The sequence below is a fragment of the Acartia tonsa genome, chromosome 1, assembly GCF_053477335.1.
Source record: "Acartia tonsa isolate MP-2025a chromosome 1, ASM5347733v1, whole genome shotgun sequence".
Taxonomy (NCBI): Eukaryota; Metazoa; Arthropoda; class Copepoda; order Calanoida; family Acartiidae; genus Acartia; species Acartia tonsa.
In genome coordinates this window covers 5,789,051-5,812,870 of record NC_137260.1, presented here as the reverse complement: position 1 = coordinate 5,812,870, position 23,820 = coordinate 5,789,051, and positions in this window count along the sequence as shown.

Genomic DNA, 23,820 nt, shown 5'->3' with positions numbered 1-23,820 from the left:
TGCAATATATAGAGGTCCCAAACTCAAAAACAAAGTTTCAGCGCGATCCGACCACCCGTTCTCAAGATACGGTGACCTGGTGTCCTTGGTACCAAAGATGAGATTTGGGAAATGGTTCGAATCCTAAGAAAATCTACCTTATTCTAAGAAATTCTTCCTTATTCTAAGAAATTCTTTCTTATTCTAAGAAATTCTACCTTATTCTAAGAAAATCTACCTTATTCTAAGAAATTCTTTCTTATTCTAAGAAATTCTACCTTGTTCTAAGAAAATCTACCTTATTCTGAGAAATTCTTCCTTATTCTAAGAAAATCTACCTAATTCTCCCAAAATCTTCCTTATTCTAAGAAAATCTACCTTATTCTAAGAAATTCTTCCTTATTCTAAAAAAATCTACCTTTTTCTAAGAAATTCTTCCTTATTCTAAGAAATTCTACCTTATTCTAAGAAAATCTACCTTATTCTAAGAAATTCTTCCTTATTCTAAGAAATTCTTCCTTATTCTAACAAATTCTTCCTTATTCTAAGAAAATCTACCTTATTCTAAGAAATTCTTCCTTATTTTAAGAATTTCTACCTTATTCTAAGAAAATCTACCTTATTCTAAGAAATTCTTCCTTATTCTAAGAAAATCCACCTTATTCTAAGCAATTCTTCCTTATTCTAAGAAATTCTTCCTTATTCTAAGAAATTCTTCCTTATTCTAAGAAATTCTTCCTTATTCTAAGAAATTCTTCCTTATTCTAACAAATTCTTCCTTATTCTAAGAAAATCTACCTTATTCTAAGAAATTCTTCCTTATTCTAAGAAATTCTACCTTATTCTAAGAAAATCTACCTTATTCTAAGAAATTCTTCCTTATTCTAAGAAAATCCACCTTATTCTAAGCAATTCTTCCTTATTCTAAGAAAATCTACCTAATTCTCCCAAATTCTTCAAATATATAGGGGTCCCAAACTCAAAAACAAAGTTTCAGCGCAATCCGACCACCCGTTCTCAAGATACGGTGACCTGGTGTCCTTGGTACCGACGATGAGATTTGGGAAATGGTTCAGTCCAAAAATATTTTGGCACTTAGTCAAAATTTTGAAGAAAAAATACCCAGGTGGACAAATTATTTTGATCAAATATTTTTGGGCTTTGACCAAATTTACTAAGGATTTACTAAGAACACCAGGTCACCGTATCTCGAGAACAGGTGGTCGGATTGCGCTGAAACTTCATTTTTGACTTTGGGACCCCTATATATTGCAAGAATTTGGGAGAATTAGGTAGATTTTCTTAGAATTTCTTAGAATAAGGTAGATTTTCTTAGAATAAGGAAGAATTTCTTAGAATAAGGAAGAATTTCTTAGAATAAGGAAGAATTTCTTAGAATAATGAAGAATTTGGGGGAATAAGGTAGATTTTCTTAGAATAAGGAAAAATTTCTTAGAATAAGGTAGATTTTCTTAGAATAAGGTAGAATTTCTTAGAATAAGGAAGAATTTCTTAGAATAAGTTAGATTTTCTTAGAATAAAGAAGAATTTCTTAGAATAAGTTAGATTTTCTTAGAATAAGGAAGATTTTGGGAGAATTAGGTAGATTTTCTTAGAATAAGGAAGAATTTCTCAGAATAAGGTAGATTTTCTTAGAACAAGTAAGATTTTCTTAAAATAAGGTAGGAAGAATTTCTTAGAATAAGGTAGATTTTCTTAGAATAAGGAAGAATTTCTTAGAATAAGGTAGATTTTCTTAGAATAAGTAGAATTTCTTAGAATAAGGAAGAATTTCTTAGAATAAGGTAGATTTTCTTAGAATAAGGAAGATTTTGTTAGAATAAGGAAGAATTTCTTAGAATAAGGTAGATTTTCTTAGAATAAGGTAGAATTTCTTAGAATAAGGAAGAATTTCTTAGAATTAGGTAGATTTTCTTAGAATAAGGAAGAATTTCTCAGAATAAGGTAGATTGACTTAGAACAAGTAAGATTTTCTTAGAATAAGGTAGAATTTGGGGGAATAAGAAAGAATTAGGAAGAATAAGGTAGATTTTCTAAGAATAAGGTAGATTTTCTTAGAATAAGGAAGAATTTCTTAGAATAAGGTAGATTTTCTTAGAATAAGGAAGAATTTCTTAGAATAAGGTAGATTCTCTTAGAATAAGAAAGATTTTGGGAGAATTAGGTAGATTTTCTTAGAATAAGGAAGAATTTGGGAGAATTAGGTAGATTTTCTTAGAACAAGTAAGAATTTCTTAGAATAAGGTAGAATTTGGGGGAATAAGGAATAATTAGGGAGAATAAGGTTGATTTTCATAGAATAAGGAAGAATTTCTTAGAATAAGGTAGATTTTCTTAGAACAAGGAAGAATTTCTTAGAATAAGGAAGAATTTGGGAGAATAAGGTAGATTTTCTTAGAATAAGGAAGAATTTCTTAGAATAAGGAAGAATTTCTTAGAATAAGGAAGAATTTCTTAGAATAAGGTAGATTTTCTTGGAATAAGGAAGAATTTCTTAGAATAAGGTAAGTAATCTGAGAATAAGGGAGAATTTGTGTAATTAAGGTAGAATTTCTGAGAATAAGGAAGAATTTGGTAAAATAAGGTAGAATTTCTGAGAATAAGGAAGAATTTGGTAAAATAAGGTAGATTGATTAAACATGGTTGTAATAGTGAGGAAAAGGAAGAATTTCTAAGAACTAGGAAGAATTTGTAAGATGGTGGACAGAGGTCACCTTCCTTTAGTGATAATTTGTAAGATAGTGGACAGAAATCACCTTCCTTACTGAGAATTTGTAAGAAAAAGGAAAGGAAATAGCCTTTTTATACCGAAGGAAGGGAATTTCTGTCCTTTTTAGGAATGACTTCATTTCCTTCATATGATCCAAGTAATCTTGTATTAAAGTGAAGTTTATCTCTGGTAAAGTAGCGGGCCTTCTCTATAATTAAGGCTTATTTGTCCTACGTCTATAATACACTCTCAAACAAAAAAAAATTCGATTTTATGCAAAAATTTGAATTAAAAAATGTCTTTCAATGATATTTTCATTCTTATTGCCAAATATTTGTAATTGTAATTATTTTTAGCGTCCTTTTTTATTGTTAATTTATTGTTTAAGCCATCAGAGACAGTTGGCTAATTAAAAATTTTCAGCGAAATTGTACAATTAATTAAAAATTACATATTTGAAAATCCCAAATTTAATGATCTGATATGGGCAAGGAGGGAGGGGACATTGGGCCGTTTATTTTACTTTTACCCAAAGTTTTAGAATAACAATTTCTTATTCATTGGCTTAACAACTTTGGGGACTCTTGTTGAATTTTGGTTGGTTCATTTAGTTGAGTTTCAACCACTTACTCTAATCTACAGAAGAGGTAATTTTGTGTATCATCATTGGAGATGTACAAAAATGTATCTGCCATTGTCGTATCCCATTAAATCCCTGTCTGATTTGGTGTAACGTTGAAAACATCAAAAGGGAAAATTTTCAATAAAGTTATTAGAATTATTCTAATATTTATTTCAAGTAGGGTTGGGCCGGATATTTTTTTGGCCGGATACCGGATACCGGTTATCCGGCTGATTTAAAATGCCGGATATCCGGCAAATATCCGGTTATCCGGCCAAATTGCCGGATATCCGGCCGGATAACCGGCCAAATTACTACATATTAAAGTATCAAAAAAGGATATAGTCCCTTTCGTGGCAACGCACCTTAAGGGGCGATTCATTGTATTTTTAATATTGCTTTTAATAGGTTATTTTAGGTTAGGTTAGGTTATATTTGGTTAGGTGATTGCCCCACAGGGTTAGGCAATTGGCCCCGCGAGGGCTAGAAATAGGAGGAAAGCTACTGTGAAAATACGAATAATCGCTCCTTAAGGGGCGTTAACACGAAAGGGACTATCCAGAAAAATAACTTAAAACCTTACAACGACTTTTTTATAAAAATTAAACAGCCTAAAACCACTCTAGGACCTATAAAAAGCTTTACTCTAAAGGAGAACCATATCGGTTCAGCGGTTAGCAAGATCCTTTGCTACAGACAAAAAAGCTTACTTCTTTATATAATAGGATAAAATTAAGGTTAAACTTAGCAAATAAATCTAATTAACTATTACTACCCTCAATCTGTAATATCAACCCCTAACGGTTGGAGGATGGGCGGGGAGGTGGCGTTGAATGCCTGCCCCCCCCCCCTCTGTTTTTTTCTATCCCATTTTCTGTGTATAAAACTGAGTGACTTTTGAAATATGGGTATGACACATAACTGAGAGTTGAAATTTTTTTAATACCTCCTTTCTGGCAAATCTGGTAGGGTCATTCAGGTAAAAAGTAAAAATACTTTTTTACTTAAACAAAGCATTTCATGTTATCTAATACTAAAATTATCCTATAGTCGTACATCCTCATATGTAATGTAGGTGTTCAAGTCGATTTCAGGTTCCAGGTATAATCCTGCAAGTCCTGAACCTCCAGGTCTCCAGAAATCTTTAAACGGTTCCTGTGACCGCAAATTTTTACTTGAAGATTTCAAATTTTTTTATATATCTTCATGACATATTACAATTTCATAAAATCCTTTGCCGTTTACCTGCCAACCGTCGGTTTGCGGCTGGCAGCTGCCAAGTACTGCTGCCACCGCCAAAATTTATGTTTTGAGATTTCTAACATAAAGATAAACGTATTCAGAAAAAATCGTTCTTCTAGCTTCAATAATAAGAAAATTACAGCCATTTAAGATTAAAAAAACAGAGATTTTTGTTGTAAAATATAAAAGATTATATTGCCGGATATCCGGCCGGATAGTTTCAATATCCGGTATCCGGCCGGATATTGAAAATGGCCGGATATCCGGCCCAACCCTAATTTCAAGTTTTATTAATTCTTATATATTAAATGTTTATTAAATATTATTAGTAGCATAGGAATGCCTTGTCCTAAAAAAAGACTCAATTTATTACTATGAATATTTGTGACTTGCATATAACAGTCGTGATAATAAAGGAATGTTTTTTTTGCAAAAAGTTCGGATTAATATAGCCACAGTATTTACTAAATGTTGATAGCTCGTAGTTGGTTTCGGTCGTCCTTTGAGTTATTTCCAGAGCGACAAGACAATGGTCGATAAATTGATACGTTTCTCCAAAATTACTCCTGCTGTTACAATTAGTGTTTGAAACGTTTGGAAACTTAACTCAAAATTCAATAAAAGTTCAAACAGAGGATAATCTAGCGAATAAGAAAAAGTTATTATAAAACTTTGGGGACTAGTGTAATAAACAGCCCCTCTCTCTCAGACTTTAATTACATATTTTTTATTGTCTATCTCTCTATATCTAATACCACCAAATACATCTACCAATTTCTATTTAAATCCTAATAATACACTTGTAACAAAGAACAAAATACTGATTCCAAAGTCAATTGATAATCCATAATAACAGCATCTTACTTGCTATAATGAGGTTAAAATGTAGTGTAATTTCATGATTATTATCATTGTAAGAAACCGCTTAAAATTGAGTCTTTGTTAGTTAGTCTGCAACATATTAATAGCAAAGCTACTCTATAATTAACTATTCAGATCTGTTTGTATGTTTAACTATTTTTGCTTTTTAACATAAGTTACAAGGATAAATTTATGGCAGATAAGTTAAACTCTATTACAATTAAAAAGGATGAAAATCTTTTTTAAAAAATAATTAATCAATAATTTATCCCAATTTAGAATAATTAATTTTTCTTATTAGTATAACTTCGATTAATATAATTGCCTATGCATTCAAAAAAAGACTGCACATTATGCAATGGTATCATCCTTGTTTTGTATTGAATTTACATCCCCAAAACCACCTCTTACAAATGAAACAAAATTATAGTAATTGAGTTTCAATCAATGAAAATACTATTCAACCATTTAATATAATATCCCTTATTATATTTTTTAAAACCGTTATATTTCATAGCAACAGAGAAGATGGTACTTTCGCTACGTTGGTATTAAGACAGACATATTGATGGTAGTTGTATAGCAGTTGCATATTTATGATAATTTACCAACGAATCGTATAGGGAAAAGACAAAAAAAGGTAGATTTAAGTGCAACTCCATGATAATAAACAAAATTAACCGTTCTGTATTGATTGAAACTATTGTTTAAGTTTAAACACTGATAATTTGAACTATTCAATTCAGACTTAAACAACGAGTGACAGAATGACAAACCCCAAACTGTCCAGTTTTGAGCAAGACGATTGCTGTGACGTCATATAAAATCTTTTGAAGAGATTTTCTCCCCCCCTTCCCTTTTTCTTTCCCGAAACGTTTATGACGTCACTGGAATCGTCTTGCTCAAAACTGAACAGTTTGGGGTTTGTCGAGAGAATGTGTATATAAAACTTCGGGTACCGGTATAATTTCCCTCCCTGATTTTACCATTCCAAGCATCATGTTGTGGTGATATTGATTTGCACTCTGATAAATTGATGCTCGTAGCTGGCTAAAAGAAAGATCCCTACATTCATCCCCAATACTATTACCCAAGCTCCTTCCCCTCTATTTCTAGCATAACACATTTTGTTGTGGTGATATTGATTTGTCTGAACGTGTATCTGATATTATTGTATTAATTACAACTAAATAATAATATTTGGTAGCCCGTGTCATTTTCATGTGTACCAGCAATAAATACATTATTAAGTGGATGTTGCACCAGATTTTCATATACTCTAATAAAGTGGTGCTTGTAGCTGGCTAAAAGAAAGATCCCTACATTCATACCCAAGCTCCTTCCCCTCTATTTCTAGCATAACATATTTTGTTGTGGTAATATTGATTTGTGAGAACGTGTCTCTGATATTATTGTATTAATTACAACTAAATAATAATATTTGGTAGCCCGTGTCATTTTCATGTGTAACAGCAATTGGATATATCATTACTTGGATATTGCACCAGATTTTCATGTACTCGGTTAAAGTGGTGCTCGTAGCTGGCTAAAAGAAAGATCCCTACATTCATACCCAAGCTCCTTCCCCTCTATTTCTAGCATAACATATTTTGTTCTGGTAATATTGATTTGTGAGAACGTGTCTCTGATATTATTGTATTAATTAGTACTAAATAATAATATTTGGTAGCCCGTGTCATTTTCATGTGTACCAGCAAGTGGATATATCATTACTTGGATTTTGACCTAGATTTTCATGTACTCTGATAAAGTAATGCTTGTAGCTGGCTAAAAGAAAGATCCCTACATTCATACCCAAGCTCCTTCCCCTCTATTTCTAGCATAACACACTTTGTTGTGGTGATATTGATTTGTGAGAACGTGTCTCTGATATTATTGTATTAATTACCACTAAATAATAATATTTGGTAGCAAGTGTCATTTTCATGTGTACCAGCAATTGGATATATTATTACTTGGATGTTGCACCAGATTTTCATGTACTTGGTTAAAGTGGTGCTCGTAGCTGGCTAAAAGAAAGATCCCTACATTCATCCCCAATACTATTACCCAAGCTCCTTCCCCTCTATTTCTAGCATAACACATTTTGTTGTGGTGATATTGATTTGTGAGAACGTGTCTCTGATATTATTGTATTAATTAGAACTAAATAATAATATTTGGTAGCCCGTGTCATTTCCATGTGTCTTAGCAATTGGATATATTATTACTTGGATGGTGTACCAAATATTCATGTACTCTGATAAAGTGATGCTTGTAGCTGGCTAAAAGAAAGATCCCTACATTCATCCCCTATACCCGAGCTCCTTCCTCTCTATTTCTAGCATAACACATTTTGTTGTGGTAATATTGATTTGTGAGAGTGTGTCTCTGATATTATTGTATTAATTACAACTAAATAATAATATTTGGTAGCCCGTGTCATTTTCATGTGTACCAGCAATTGGATATATTATTACTTGGATGTTAACCCAGATTTTCATGTACTCTGGTAAATGGATGCTCGCAACTGGCTAAAAGAACTATCCTCCTATCTACCCCCTTTGCCCAATACCCTCTTTCTGAATGATAGAACTTACCTATTAATGAGGTCCATATTAGCAAGCTAAATTGACGACAAATATTTCCCTGTCAATATATCCACGTTTATCCTACATCCATTGTGTTATCATCCGAAGTTGGGGACCTTTTTTTCTTTTGGTATATGGTCTTATTTTTATTGATTTATTTGTGTTCACGTACGTGTTGTTTTATATAAAAGTGATAGAATGTCTATCTGTCTGTTAGTGTGCAACGAAGGATCTTGCTTACAGCGCTGAACAGATATTATTCTCTTGTACAGTGAAGCTTCTTATAGGTCCAGGGAAGGTTTTTAACTATTAGTAGTAGGGTACTACCTCCCGCCCAAGAAAAAAACACCCCTTCAAGTGCCCATTTAGGTCACTAGGGGCGTACCCCTAGATCAAAATAAAGAGGATGACAATATCCAAAAAAGGGATGCTAAAAATCAAACATTCGGACATCAACAATTATAAATTATGAACAAAAATGGTTTTCTGTTTGAAATCAATCGTGCAGTTTTATCCTATCTAAATCAACGATAAGAGTTATCCGTTTAGGATGGACCGACAGTACTTATAGAAAAGTTTGGCTTTTAATTATACTTGTCGTGTATATGAGTGTGTCAGCAAACCAAATTATATTTAGGTTCGCCTGCCAATTAATTTCATACTCATTTTATTATTAACATAACAACAAGGGATATAAAGGGATAAGACAATGGCCGATAAATTGATTTACTTCCCCAATAATGATACACAACATTGCCCATCTGTAGATTACATTAAGTCTTTGTAACGATTGAACACTCAACATAATGAAACAACAAACTATAATTCAATAAAGTCCCCAAAGTTGTTAAGCCCATGAATAAGAAAACTTTGAGGACTAATGTAATAAACAGCCCAATATCTTATCCCCTTCTGCATAACAACCCTGTAAAACTGTTAATTGTTTGATATCTCGACAGAAAAATAGTTCAAGTCCTAGATTAGTAAAATAGGTTGAAAAACATTGTAAGTTTAAAATATTTTGCTGAAATATAACCAATAAAATATGCATTAATGCTGAAATTCCGACCAAATGCTATTGAAATAGAGTAGTTGCGATTGACTTAAATTCTGTATTCCATCTCAATAACGTATTTGTCTAGTATCTCGACATAAATAATGCTGTAGTGATGTTATTGATGAATATCTTTCTTCTGGATTGTAATTTTACTATTTTTCAAACAACTTAAATTTCAAGATTACTTATCATTTTGTGTATTTTGTTTCAATGATTACTGTCTAATTTTCTGTTTAGTTTACTAATTACGCAAAAATTACATGAGATAAAAGTTTCAGAAGGAAAAACTTCGAAACAACTAAATTTCTTAACTAAACAAGGATGACAACATCCATAAGTAGCGAAGCACAAAATATCGTGAATGGGAATTTGTACAAGTAGATTTAAAGTGTATTTTTTAAAATCAAGAATAGATTTATCGGAGAAAATAAACATGGAACGTATAGAAATACCCTAAAACCTGCTAAAACGCAGTCTGACCGCAATTGATGTTTTATAGTTAATTGTGCTACTTAATAATGGGAATGTTGTCAAAAAGTTTCAGCATTCTATCTTTTATAAGAGCTGAGTAAATCCCATTTCCCCCATAGCGTTACGGACTGACTGACTGACGGACAAAGTGAATCTTAAACCTTAAAATCTATCTAATAATCTTACAATTTTTTTAATTAGATTAAAGAAACACCACCAAGTTTAAAGGTAAATTAAACTTAAACATAAACATACAAGTATCACAGTTCAGTACCCACTTCTTTCAGTTATAAACTTTACTGTGATAATCAAGGATAAAAAGAACCTTGGAACCAATTTAGATGAGGATATTAGTCCAGGATATTAGCACACGTTGTGGATCCCACACTTGTGGTAATTCAAAACAGTCAAGAATTTTTTAATAGTTATTTATCGCATCATATCGTAGACATCGTCCTGTGTATATGATGAAGAAAGTAATAGTATCGAAGACCAGGCTAACAAAAATGGTATTAATTTTATGATGTTTATTTCAATATTTGTCGCAAACTATCTGTAATACGATGCTATACATGATTTTTCAGTAGGGTTAATAACTGGTTATAATCCAGCAGATATTAATCGGTTTGGAAGACACATTGGAAAACATTTCATATTATCTTGGTGGCCAGTTTTTATTGATTTGATTAAAACCTTTTTTGGAGAATGCAATCTTTTTTTGAAGGTTTTAATAAACATTAGGGCAAATTTACCTAAAAATTCTTTGAATTTATAGATAGCACTAAATGAACGTATTAATTAACTGGCTGAAAGGTTAGAGGCTTGATAACTTTTCTACCAGTAACATATTGTAATTCCATTCATGCAGAAACGTTTTTTTATATTTGCTATTTCTATAGATTGTTGGAACATTTGCCTGAGTTAAACTTTGAAAATAAAGTTTTTAAAAGTATTTTAGTTAAGAGACAAGAAGGATATAATACTACTATGAGAGTTATCAGTTATAGATTCATAATATCTCGATGAACTTTCTAATTGTAACAGCATTGATGTTATAATGACCAAGAAATGCCCTTCTGACAACCACCTTTATTTATTGTAAACAAATTTTACCTGTTAAAATAAATGCCAAAACATTACCATTACTCTTGCTTTAATGTTGAGCTCTTTATATTAGGCGTTTAAGTGGTAACTCAGAAAAAAACAATTTTACTAAAAAACTCTAAACAATGCAATGTAGGTTAACAAAATTGGATTAAAAGTTTAATTTAGATAAATTACTAATACCTTGATTGTTCAACTAAACTATAATGAGAAGAGAGGGGAAAGTGTAGGTAGCTCATAGTGTAAAAACATGTAAACTATTTCTTTAAACACATTCACCTCAAGGGATAAAAGAAGAATCTGTTCTGTTTGTTTAAACTAAAAGATCTCATAAACCACTGGAAGCATATGGTCTACCTTGTATCACATATTAGGCCCTGGAAAGTTTAAATGTTTTTTTTAGCGAGGTGATAGCTCCAACCTTTTTTTTTACCTTGAAATTTAAAGATATATCTAGTCGTGGGGTGGCACCCGCACTAAAATCTTTCCCATATAATTTTGACGTTGCACCTAGAGGCCTCCAAGGGTACATCCGATGGGAAAGAAGGAAATAATAATCTTTAATAATTTATTTTATTTACCTTTTTCTTTATTCCTTTTTCTAACTGAGTTTGATAGTTTTGTTTGTCTTAATTCTAAACTATTCTGTTTTCTTTTTTTAATTCTTAAGGTTTCTTTTATATCTTGATATCCTAATTACACAACAAACAAACAAAAAAGAAAATTAGGATGGCAACATCTAAAAATAGGAAATCATCATAGCAGATTTTCCGTGGTATTACAAAAGAGAGGTTGATTATTGAACAGAAAATCACGAAACCTTTCTTACCTATTTATACATAGACAGACAAAATGAATAATCTTTAAGCTTAACTTCTTTTAAAGATAATTTTAAAAAGTTAACGCGTTGCTACGCTTCCTTTATTGTATCTAAGTGTTATAAAAAAGGAATTTAAATTTATAACGTGTAAAAATAAATTTAAATAGCTATACGTTACGGAAAGACGGAGCTATCTTTATTTTAGAAATGCTCCTCTTTTAAAAAGTTAAAAAGTTGTTAATAAGTTGACCCTATTTTGATTAAAGTTTATCCATTAATACCATAGAGAAAGTAAATCTGATAAAGAAAGTTTTGATACATCTACAATTACCAGGGAGGGAGGAGATATTGGGCTGTTAATTACACTAGTCCCCATAGTTCATTTAGGGATCATGTCCTGATTTTAGATTGGGCCTTTGAAATCAGCTAATAGCGACGGAAATATAGACACAGCGGAGTCCCTTCAAATGGACAAAAAAAGCAATTTGCTAGCAGACCATAAGAGTCTTTGCAACTTGGGGCAGGTAGTTGTATGAATTATACATCTATTTATTGCCTAATATTAAAGATGTATAATAAGTTACCTACTTACACCTTTACCCTTTAGTTTAAGTTATGATAATGCTTAGGCCAAATCGTCATAGAAATCAGTATTAACTCTAAATTAATTATGATTATTACTATTAGAAATACCTATTGAAATCGACGTAATTATCTTAATGCTCAATACACCTTCTATATTATAGTTTATTATCTTAGTAATCTTCATGTAAGATGTTAAATGATATAAACAATCAATCATTATTTTCCTGCACAGCCCTAATAATTAACAAAAGAAAAGTTATCTTTGTCCCAATTTCTTAAAAACCAATAAAAAATGCGTGAAAAATAATACCAAAACTTAGTTATTTGGTTATCCGAGAAAAGGTTGATTTCTTTTAAAAGTTTCTGATAGCCTAATGCCTGTTAAAGGCATACCAAGGACAAAACTTTCCAAAGAGTTTGAATATACAGAAAAATAAGAATAAGTAATGGGAATATTAATTTCCCAATTTTGTATAATTAAACACTTTTAAAAACAAAATTGATACAGAAAAAAAACTCCCCTACTGTAGTAGTTAGGTAGAATTTACAAAGCGTAGTAACTCTATATGCATTACCAGAAAATCAGTATGTCCAGTTGAAGCTTGATGATTTATAGCATCTTTATATTATCTTTTATTATAAGGCAAATCCATCCTATTTCTTAATAATGATTCGTAGGACGATAAGACAAAAAATTATGAGCGGAGCATCAAGTCCAAAAATGTATGTAAATATTGAGTATCTAAGTAATTTTGGAATGTATGAATAAAATACTACGCACATAAAAATTTTCAGTAGTTTTCGCTTCCCGTTTTCTTTGAAGTTTTGTTCTAATGCTTTTTATATGATTTGTCGCTTGGACACTTATTTTTTATGTTTAAATCGTATATAGGTTTATTTATTATTTATGAATTTTACTATCTAGTTTCAGTATTTACTCAGAAAAATTCAGGCTAAATTATTATCAGTATTTTATCAAAATATAAGATGCTTCGACCCTAGCTTCTTAGCTTCAAAGAAAACCATCTCATATTTGTAAAGATTAGCAAACTGCCTAACCATTTGATTACCATAAAAGGAAAATTTTATGACAAAATCAAATCCTTATTGGTCCAGCGCCTATTAAGGTATCAAACTTCATCATTACAGACAGACAGACGGACAAACATCATTATACTTAGTATTATAACTGGTTTAAGGTTAGTATATTTTCAATCTAAAACCAGAAATTATTGAAAAAGTTATTAAGATTATGCAAGATTTTTTTTATTTAATAACTTTGATAAAAAATATTCTAATAATCCTACTAGATGCTAATTTATGGTTTTATTAAATTGGAGGATCTTAATCCCCTCCCCCTCTTCACAACGGATCAATAATCTTAAAAATAAACTAATGCAATAGTAAAAAAAATCAAAGAGAATAAATTTTCCTGCCTTTTTCAAGTTTTCAGTTTTAAATTGGGTGAAAGATTATCTTACACAGACCTAGCCTAGTCTTATAATTCTATATATTATAAATCCCCTCCCTAGCCCCCCATACAGACACTCTTAGTTTATTGAGTTAAGCCAAAGGACCAATTTTCTAAAGTGGGGGAAATATAACATTATGAATATACTTGCTTATTATCATAGAATAATATAATTTAGAATTTTATAAAGTTAGAGAAATATAACATTATGAATATACTTGTTTATTATCATAGAATAATATAGTTTAGAATTTTTAAAGTTAGAGAAATATAACATTATGAATATACTTGTTTATTATCATAGAATAATATAGTTTAGAATTTTATAAAGTTAGAGAAATATAACATTATGAATATACTTGCTTATTATCATAGAGTAATATAGTTTAGAATTTTCTAAAGTGGGGGAAATATTACGTTATGAATATACTTGTTTATTATCATAGAATAATATAGTTTAGAATTTTATAAAATTAGAGAAATATAACATTATGAATATACTTGCTTATTATCATAGAATAATATAGTTTAGAATTATATAAAGTTAGAGAAATATAACATTATGAATAATATTATAGAATAATCATATAATAATCATAGAATAATATAGTTTAGAATTTTATAAAATTAGAGAAATATAACATTATGAATATACTTGCTTATTATCATACAATAATATACTTAGAATTTTATATAGATAGAGAAATTTAACATTATGAATATACTATTTTATTATCATAGAATAATATAGTCTAGAATTTTATAAAATCATAGAAATATGTTTATTACAGGCGAACATTACGAATTATAATAAATAGATTTTAGCAAGATTTAAATTGATTAAAATCAGAGTACCTTACAGTAATTCTATACATTTTTCTTTGTGATATTCTACCAACAGTTTAAGCTGTCCAGATATTGTATTTGCCGCCAAGTAAATGTTATAATAAGATTACTGAGTATACCATACCCAATTCTTGTATATATATATATATACAAGTGGCTGCGCCCCTAGTATCTAGGGGCTCTGTATTCAAAGGGGATAAGACAAAAAATAACCTAAACCCATTGCAAGTACTAAATCTAAACATAAAAATAGTCTAAAACCATCCAGGAAACTATGTGAAGCTTCTCTAAAAAAAAGAGAACTTAATCAGTTCTGAAGTTATTGAAATCTTAAGCTTATACAAAAAAAACCTTACTACTTTATATATATGGATATAGGTGATTTCTAGAGCTTTATTCGTAGAAGATTACACTAGAGTTAGGTTAGTGTCATTTAGCAATATAATGTAATGCTAAAAATATTTACTGTTCTTTGGAATTCAGTATGTAAGTGTCTATATACTTTTCATGAATTAAAAATTCTCATTTTTTCATGGAGGGAGGGGATATTGGGATGTTTATTACACTAAGCTTCAAAATTTTATAATACCGTTTTCTTATTAATTTGGCTTAACAACTGGGGGTTGTTTATTGAATATTGATTGGTTTGTTCATGAAGTTGATTCTCAAAAATTCCAAAAGTGTTAAAACTAAATTTATTATTTATAATTATCTTATTGTTTTGCACATATTCTCATACAAAAGTCAGAGCCTCTTATTAAACTTTTAAATCTCTCTGATAAATACAAATAAAAACAAAAATACAGTGATAATAAAGAATATGTAATGTAAGGAAATATCGATTTTTTTCATATAAAATCATTACTAAAGATGACTTGATTTTTTATGGATAACATATTCCCCCCTTTTTACAAGTGTCGGGGGGGGGGGGGGGTGACAGGGGGAATTTAGGTAGGTAGTGGGGCATGACAATTTTGAATTATTTTGAGAGAGAGGAAGAGGGTGTGAGTTAGAGTGAAAGAGAGAGAGAGAGAAAGGGGGAGAGAAAGAGAAAGAGAGAGAGAGGGAGGGAGAGAGAAAAGGAACAAGGAGAGAGAGAGAGAGATAGATAGATAGAGAGAGAGAGAGAGAGAGAGAGAGAGAGAGAGAGAGAGAGAGAGAGAGAGAGAGAGAGAGAGAGAGAGAGAGAGAGGAAGAGAGGGAGGGAGAAAGAGAGAAAAAGAGAGACAGAGAGAGACAAAGACAGATAGGGAAAGAGAGAGAGAGTGAGAGAGAGAAAAAAGAATATAAGAGTTCTAATCAAAAGAGTTAAAAAAATAAAATGCCAACATAAAAATATTTTTTTACATTTATGGTTTACCTTATGACGTAACAAAAAAAATTAGCCAATGAGGGGCCGTTATTGACCAATGGTAAAATTTATAGTGGCCTCTCAATGGCTAATTTTTTTTGTTACGTCATAATCAGTCAGACACTATTACTGTGTTCGTTATAAAAAAAAATTAGATCAAAGAAAAGTTCCTTAAAAGTTGGAGACTCATTAAAACAAGGTCTCTAAACCAAGCATTATATAATGTTTTAGATCTATATAGTGCAGTTCAAGGTAAAATTTTACTAGTAACGAATACTAAACTTTAAAACCTGCTAGCTGCGAAACGGCTGAACGTACATGTTACGCTCGCACACATTGTTAAGTGACACAGGTTGACATATAAATAATCTGGAATAGCCAAGATTCAATGATTCACAGGAAAAGCTTCAATGAAAAAAAAAACACGCAAAATAATTCTTTTTCGAGGAATTTATGTGCACTGCGAGATAAATGTTCATTATTGAGAAATGACTATTGCGGATTTGTGTAGGCCTTTTTTTGTCGGTTGTGCGAACATAATCTATACGTTCCACCGATTGGCTAATCATAGATTTTGGAAATAATCGTTACCAGGAACATTTTACAATGAGCTGCATCGGATCCACTTATTGTCCTCAAATGTTTTTGTATCAATGTTAATAATGCCTAGATTAATGTCTGTGTTTATTGTAAAACCATTATTAAGATCATCAAAAGTTTTCTCATAAACAAATAAACATTAAACATATTATTATTTATATCATTATCTTTTACCTTCGATATTATGAATTATTGTCATCCTATTATATAAAGTAGTAAGCGTTTTTGTTTGTCCCAAAGGATCTCGCTAACTGCTAAACCGATATTGTTCTCATTTACAGTGAAGCTTCTTATAGGTCCTGGAAAGTTTTAAAACTATTTTTGGGGAGGGTGTCTTTACCCCCTCCCCCAAAAAAATAAGTTTTTACTCTTTTGAAACTCAAATTTAAAATGGGATAAGGTTAACTTTTCCCTCTCCTACCTTAAGTGCCCCTAGAGGCGTAGCTGCTAGTTCTTATGATAAAGTAACAGGATCTCGATAACCAACGATATGGTCCTCCTTTTCAGTGTATCTTCTCATATGTCCGGGAGTGTTGATAGCTAGAACTATGTGGGTGTATATATTATTTCTAATTCCAAGGCTCGACAGCGTTAAATTAAAACCCGTTTTGATTCGTTTTTGAAAAGAGTAATTGCCATATTTAGGTCAGGGATGCCGAGCACTGGCTTGTACTATCTGTATCCATTCCTATCAAAGAAGCTTTATTGATTCCTATAGTTAAACCTATTAATCTAAATTTTATTTATTTGATAATATATTTTTGTTTATATTTGTAAAGATCATCATCATATTGATAATAGTTATTTCTCGCATCGTATTATAAACGGCTTTCCGCGGATATAGAAAGTACAATTATGAGACTAAAACTAGTTTTTTAGCCCCGAGGTGCCGAAGGCACCGGCTAAAAATACTGGTTTTAATCTTATGATTGTACATTTCTATATTCGTAGAAAGCTGGATATAATACGATGCTAGACATAGTTTTTTCGTATGGATGAGAACCGGTTCCTATCCACCGGATTCGAATGAATACGAGAAAACCATTAACCAACTTGTCCCCTTCAACGTTGGTGTACAGACAACCCAACATTTTTAAAGGCGATGTATTTCTATAAGTAGGGTCAGCCCGTCAGTATCGGATATCTCTTATCGTTAATTTAGGCATGTTATAATTATCTTTTAGATTTTTAAAATTGACGTTTTTCATTATGGTAGTAGTTAGGTTAGATTAAGAAAGAAACTCTATAATTGTGTCCGTTCGTCCGTTTTAAACATGTTGATGTTAACTTAATCTTTATGTGATATGATTATCCTATTTATCTGATCTTTGCAGGGTACTGAAATGTCCAATTCAGGTTCTGACACAAAATATAGATCACCCTTTGAACGCACTGATCCTAGAACAACAAATAACAATGTTATAAACGAAGCATCATTATAATCAAGGCTAGAAAATGTAAGTAGGCCCTGAAACAGTATCCTGTACATAGCAATTTTGCAACAAATTTACTGATGTTCCGACTAATACATGTATATTATGTTTATTCAGTTCTGACACTCTTCAAATGGAAATGTTCGTTTGTCCTACCGTTTCAGACCATCTTTTGAATGGATGTTCTCATACTTATTTCAAATTATTGCACGTCTGTTACATTGCATTCGTTAAATCGTCAAAAACACAAAAGGTTTTGTTTATATTGTGGTAGCCGGACAGACAGACTGTCACTTCCTAGAGCATACTATGCTCCAAGACTCCCAACAAACACGCAGGTGTTAAAGCTCCACCCAGCACATTTTTCAACAAACCCTTTTTCTTTTGTTTGACTGCCAGATAATGCGGCCGCTGACGGGGGGAAGGGGTTGCCCCTCCCCCCTCATGTTCCAGATAACCTACCCTTTTCAGGAGGACGTCTGCCTTACCCCCACAGGGGCCTGCCCGTCTGCCATTCACCTGGCTGCAGGATGACGGGTAAATAAATTCTGAAATATGAATGGCGCAAGTGAGTACAAAATATTTACGCATATTTTGGTCAATTTTGGTGTTTTTTTAAAAATGCAAAATATAATGATAACTATTAAAACAATTTTTAAGTATAACTTTTATCTTATTAGGATAACAATTAAAAAAGAAAAATATTTTTACTATATGCAATTCGTGTTCAAACACCTAATTGAAAAAAATATTGCAAGATATAGCTTTTATTTTAAAATAGACCAGGGGCAACGCCCCCTAGAAGCCTTTAGGTATTATTAAAGTGGGAGGGGGATAAGTCAACCGCCTTTCTACTTTTTAATTTGAGTTTTAATAAAAAATATTATAAAAAAATTTTAGGAAGGGGATTTGAAATTGGCGCATTTGTATAAACACCAGTTAATGCACAAAAATAAGGGGGGGGAACAAAACAAGTTTTAAAAAATCCGAGAACTCAAACTACTGTCATCGGCTGCAGCCCCCCATTCTCTCCACACCCATTTTTTACCTAACCCAATATTGTAATCTGTTGTATATAAAGCCATTAATTTGTTATGTATAATCAGTTCAAAATAAACCTTGAAACTGTAACTACTTGAAGTACTTTATTGATAGAATCCTTAAGGCTAGGGGCTCTTTTGACCGGACTTGCTCAGTAGGGTTGAACTGCTTCACCCCTACCACAATTTGGTGTCAGCGTGTTTCAATCGAGCCCCACTAAAATAGCCGATTCTTTCTCTGGCCAAGAGATTGGACCCTTTTGCAAGTAAGGGGACAGTCAACTGACAACCTGAGAAGCACTCCTGGCCGAGAGATTTGACCCTTTTCAAGCAAGGGGACAGTCAACTGACACCCAACAAGACTTCAAGAAGCCAACTGACAAGAGAGACGGCCTTTTTGGGCAAGTTTTCCATCATTTTGAACGCACAAAGCGGGTATTTTTACCTGCTGCGGGTAATTTTTTGCCTGCTGAACGCACCACACGGCACCCTTAGTGACCGTCCAAGCCGCTTTGCGGATTCGTCCTACACTTGCTGAATGCCTTAGTGTCTAGGCCAGCAAAGGTAGGATCCAACAGAGGGGCACTTCCACATATTTTGCGGGTTTTGATGTCTGTTTGGTGTCTGACAACCTGATTCTAGGGCTCAAAGGACCAAAGGTCTAGACACAACTGTAGCTGAAAGCCTTGTCCCCGAGCAGTTACACTAGCTGACACTCCTAAAAGCTTGGAGAATGCTAGCATAGTTGTAGTCGCCTCCTGTGAGTATCTTAGAAAGGATCATATGAACGCAATGTCGGAAGTGTGGGGCACCCTCTGCAGGGTGTAACAACTGTGCTTAGAAAGGAGCATAAGTATTGCATCACAGAGGTGTCCATCACTTGTCGCACTGTTGGGTAGTCATGATTGGGGTGATACCAAGTGTTGTAGGTGTTGTCCATGTACTTTTCCGCAATTACTGGGGAATCGTACACCACTTAGTACAGCATTTGCCACACCGCTGGGTAGCTGCGATAGGGGCACTACCGCGGTGATTGGAAGTGTTAGCCTATATGGTAAGAGGGGGTTCTAACTTGGCACGTGTAGCTGGGAACAAGCCCCAGGACACCAAGGCCAGACCCACGAGACAGAGTGCTGAGTAGCTGGTCTCCCCCGAGAATCCACAAGACAGAGTGCTGAGTAGCTAGTCTCCCTCCAAGAATTGGCAATGTGTAGCTGGGACCAAGCCCCAGGACACAAGTAAGGCCAGACCCACAAGACGGACAGCTGAGTAGCTGGTCCCCCCATGAGTAGTGTGTCGCTGGGCACGAGCCCCCAGGACACCAACGGGTATGCACGCACCATACCCCCAAAACGGACAGCTGAGTAGCTGGTCCCCCTGAGAGTGTGTTGCTGGGCATGAGCCCCCAGGACACAAACGAGTACGCACGCACCATGCCCCCCTTTGATGGACACCTGAGTAGCTGGTCCCCCTGTGTTGTCATGTAGCTGGGACAAGCCCCAGGACATGAACCCAACGCGCTGCTTCGCGCCTGCCATCTGGCCTGTAGGACAAGTTTTCCCTGCAGCCACCGCCTCCAGTTCAGCCCCTGGAGCCCTGTGCCCCTCACCATGGTATGTGAGGGCACCATAGCTGCGGCCCGGCCGTCGCCAAAGTTCCGCCCGACCCCGGCGGAAGACGAGAACGCCCTCTCTAGTGGTCAGGATTTACACTTTCCTTGCCACATCAGGGTGCGGTTCCTCACTCACGACCCTGCCCAGCACTTGCAGGTCGACGCAATGGTAGACTCTGGCAACCGTGTGCCCAGGTCTGCAGTAATTTCCGAGTCCTTCATGCACGCAATGGGCGTGCAGAAACTGCTGATTCCAACACATACGCATATCATGACCGCCAATGAAAAGGGGCAGCCCCTCCAGGTAATTGGCAAACTACGCGAGCTCTATATGGCAGTCAGCCATACGCTCATCCTCCATTTGTACCACGTGACTGTGGTCAGAAATCTCTCGCACCCACTGAACTTAGGGGGTACTTTCTGCGTGAGTTCGGAACTAGGCTTTGATTCGACATGCAGACCCCCTGTCTGTGGGTGCGTGGGAAGTTTATCCCCCTCTGCGGCGTCCCTGTAAACCGCGAGACCGCTGAGTGAGAATTAAGTTACGAAGGGCTGCTGCCAGGCCCCCTGCCCGAACCACTGCGAGTTGTAGAGCAAGGGACCCACTGGGTGGATGCGGCCCCAAATGCCCACAAGAGGACCAACTTGTTGGCCATGGTTTTGCCCCCAGTGCCAGAGGTAACCTGGCCTAAACTGCCGACCACGTTCCCGGAGATTGCCTGCCCACTAGAGGCCATCTTTTCCACAGGCACATTCATCAACAGGCACCCATTGTACGACCATCGGCCAGGATCCGAGTCCTGGTGGTAAACCAAGGGGAGCACTACCTCCTACGGGATGCTGGCCTCCCTGTGGCTGGGGAGCTAGTTAAGCCTGATGTTCTGGAGGTTTCCACAAATCCACCCCAACGTCTACATGCCAGGGGAGAACCTGTAGGACCACGGGCGGACCTGGAGCTGGACAAGACTGAATTCTTGGAGACATACCCCATGCTCAAGATGGAGGTACCAAGCGCTCCAGGGCAATGCCAGGACGTCCATTACCCTTTTAACCCAGGAGGATGGAAGGACAGTCACTTCCTAGAGCATACTATGCTCCGAGACTCCCGTCAAACACGCAGGTGTTAAAGCTCCACCCAGCACATTTTTCAACAAACCCTTTTTCTTTTGTTTGACTGCCAGATAATGCGGCTGCCAACTAGGGGAAGGGGTTGCCCCTCCCCCCTCATGTTCCAGATAACCTACCCTTTTCTGGGGGACATCTGCCTTACCCCCACAGGGGCCTGTCCATCTGCCATTCACCTGGCTGCAGCCCCCCATTCTCTCCCATTCTCAATATTGTAATCTGTTGTATATAAAGCCATTAATTTGTTATGTATAATCAGTCTAAAAAAAACCTTCAAACTGTAACTACTTGAAGTACTTTATTGATAGAATCCTTAAGGCTAGGGGCTCTTTTGACCGGACTCGCTCAGTAGGGTTGAACTGCTTCACCCCTACCACAATATTACGAAAGATCGATAATATATTAGTTGCATATATATTTTTGTATCATTGTATGAGCATTCAAGCCCCCATGCTTATTCAAGTGTAGAACTATTAATAAACATTTGGTCTGATTTGTAAAGAGATTACAATTATAATAATTTACTTTAGAAAAGTAGTTAGAAGGAAATATATACACTTCTTGATTTTTTAGGGCCGGGTATTGGACTCTAAATTACACTGGTACCCAAAGCTTCAAAAACACTTATTTTATTCGATGGCATACATATTTTGAGTACTTTTATTCAATCTTGAATTGTTGTTATATTCAAGTAATTTTAATCAGAAGAGGAATTTTAGTTTATTATCATATAAGCTGCACATCCATTTATCGTCAATTGTCCTTTGATAATTGATTGTTTCAAATACTTCTTTCCATTTATTCAATTTCTTAAGTTTCTTTGGGTATAGTCCCTTTCGTAACATCGCACCTTATGGGGCGATTCTTTGTATTTTTCACAGTAGCCTTTCTCCTATTTCTAGCCCCTGCGGGGGGCTCTAACCATGCGGGGCCAATTACCTAACACTGTGGGACTATCACCTAACCAAATATAACCTAACCTGAAATAACCTATAAAAGCCATTTTAAAAATACGACGAATCGCCTTTTATGGGGCGATGTTACGAAAGGGACTATTCCCGTTTCTTTATTTAGGATATACTACAGGAATTTTTAGCTCTTTTAAATTTAAAACAACTTTTCCTGAAATTTTACTTTGTATTAAAGACTAGCATCGTATTAAAGACAGCTCTCCGCGAAATTTAAATAAAAATATAAAGATTAAAACCCGTTTATGGTGTTAATTTTGTAATTTTTCTTTTAATATTCGTGTAAAATTGCTTTTTTTATGACGCTATACGTGATTTTTCAGTATGGCTGAGAAACAGTTCAAATCTAGCCGACATTTACAGGTTTCTAATTTATACTGAAAAAAATATTCTATTTCTGAGTGATTTTGTAACCCTACATGGGAATAATTTATAAAGATTTTCTTGATGTCAGGGATTTTTTAGATGTATATCATGTCATTACTTAAAAGCTTTGGTTCCCTTACTTCACAGAACTTTATTAGTTCCGTGATATTTTTTTTATTAACGAGACTATTCTATAACTATAAAATGTCTACCCTCCTAACATACACACACACACACACGCAAACTTTCAGTAGCTTTTTATAATAATGATCAGTTTTTTTTCTTCTAGTTTTATCATATTTCGGGGGCGTGGGGCTCCTTATTGAATATTCTGCATTTTGGAAGGCTCAAGCGGCCTCCAGGGAGGATTAATTTAAAAAATATACTGTCACTTAAAGTTGTAAAATTTTTGAAATTGTAAATGTACCTTCTATTACACAACTAAGATAGAGGGAAAAAACAAACTTCTTTAGCTACTTAATATCAATCTTATTATAATGTATGATAATTTTATATTTAAAAAACTTTATCTGCTTGTCTTCATGCAACTGAACAACTTTGTTATTTTTATCAGAGAAATGATGGGGGTATATAATGCAACAAGGATGACAACATCCATAAGTAGCAAAGCTCAAAAATTATGAATGGATATCAGGAAAATTTATTCTTTAGAGCAGTGACATACAATAAACATTAAACTAGATAAAATAAGGGAAATAACAAAACCTTTAATTTCACGCAACCTTTAAAATCACGCAACCTTTCAAATCACGAAAAATTAAAATCACGCAACCTTTAAAATCACGCAACCTTTCAAATCACGAAAAATTAAAAATCTAGGAATCGATCTAGCACCGCAATTAATGGACAAATCTTAATGAAACTTGATGGAAATATGTAAAAAATGGGTATATTTATTCCTTGATAATTTCAGCCATCAATCCT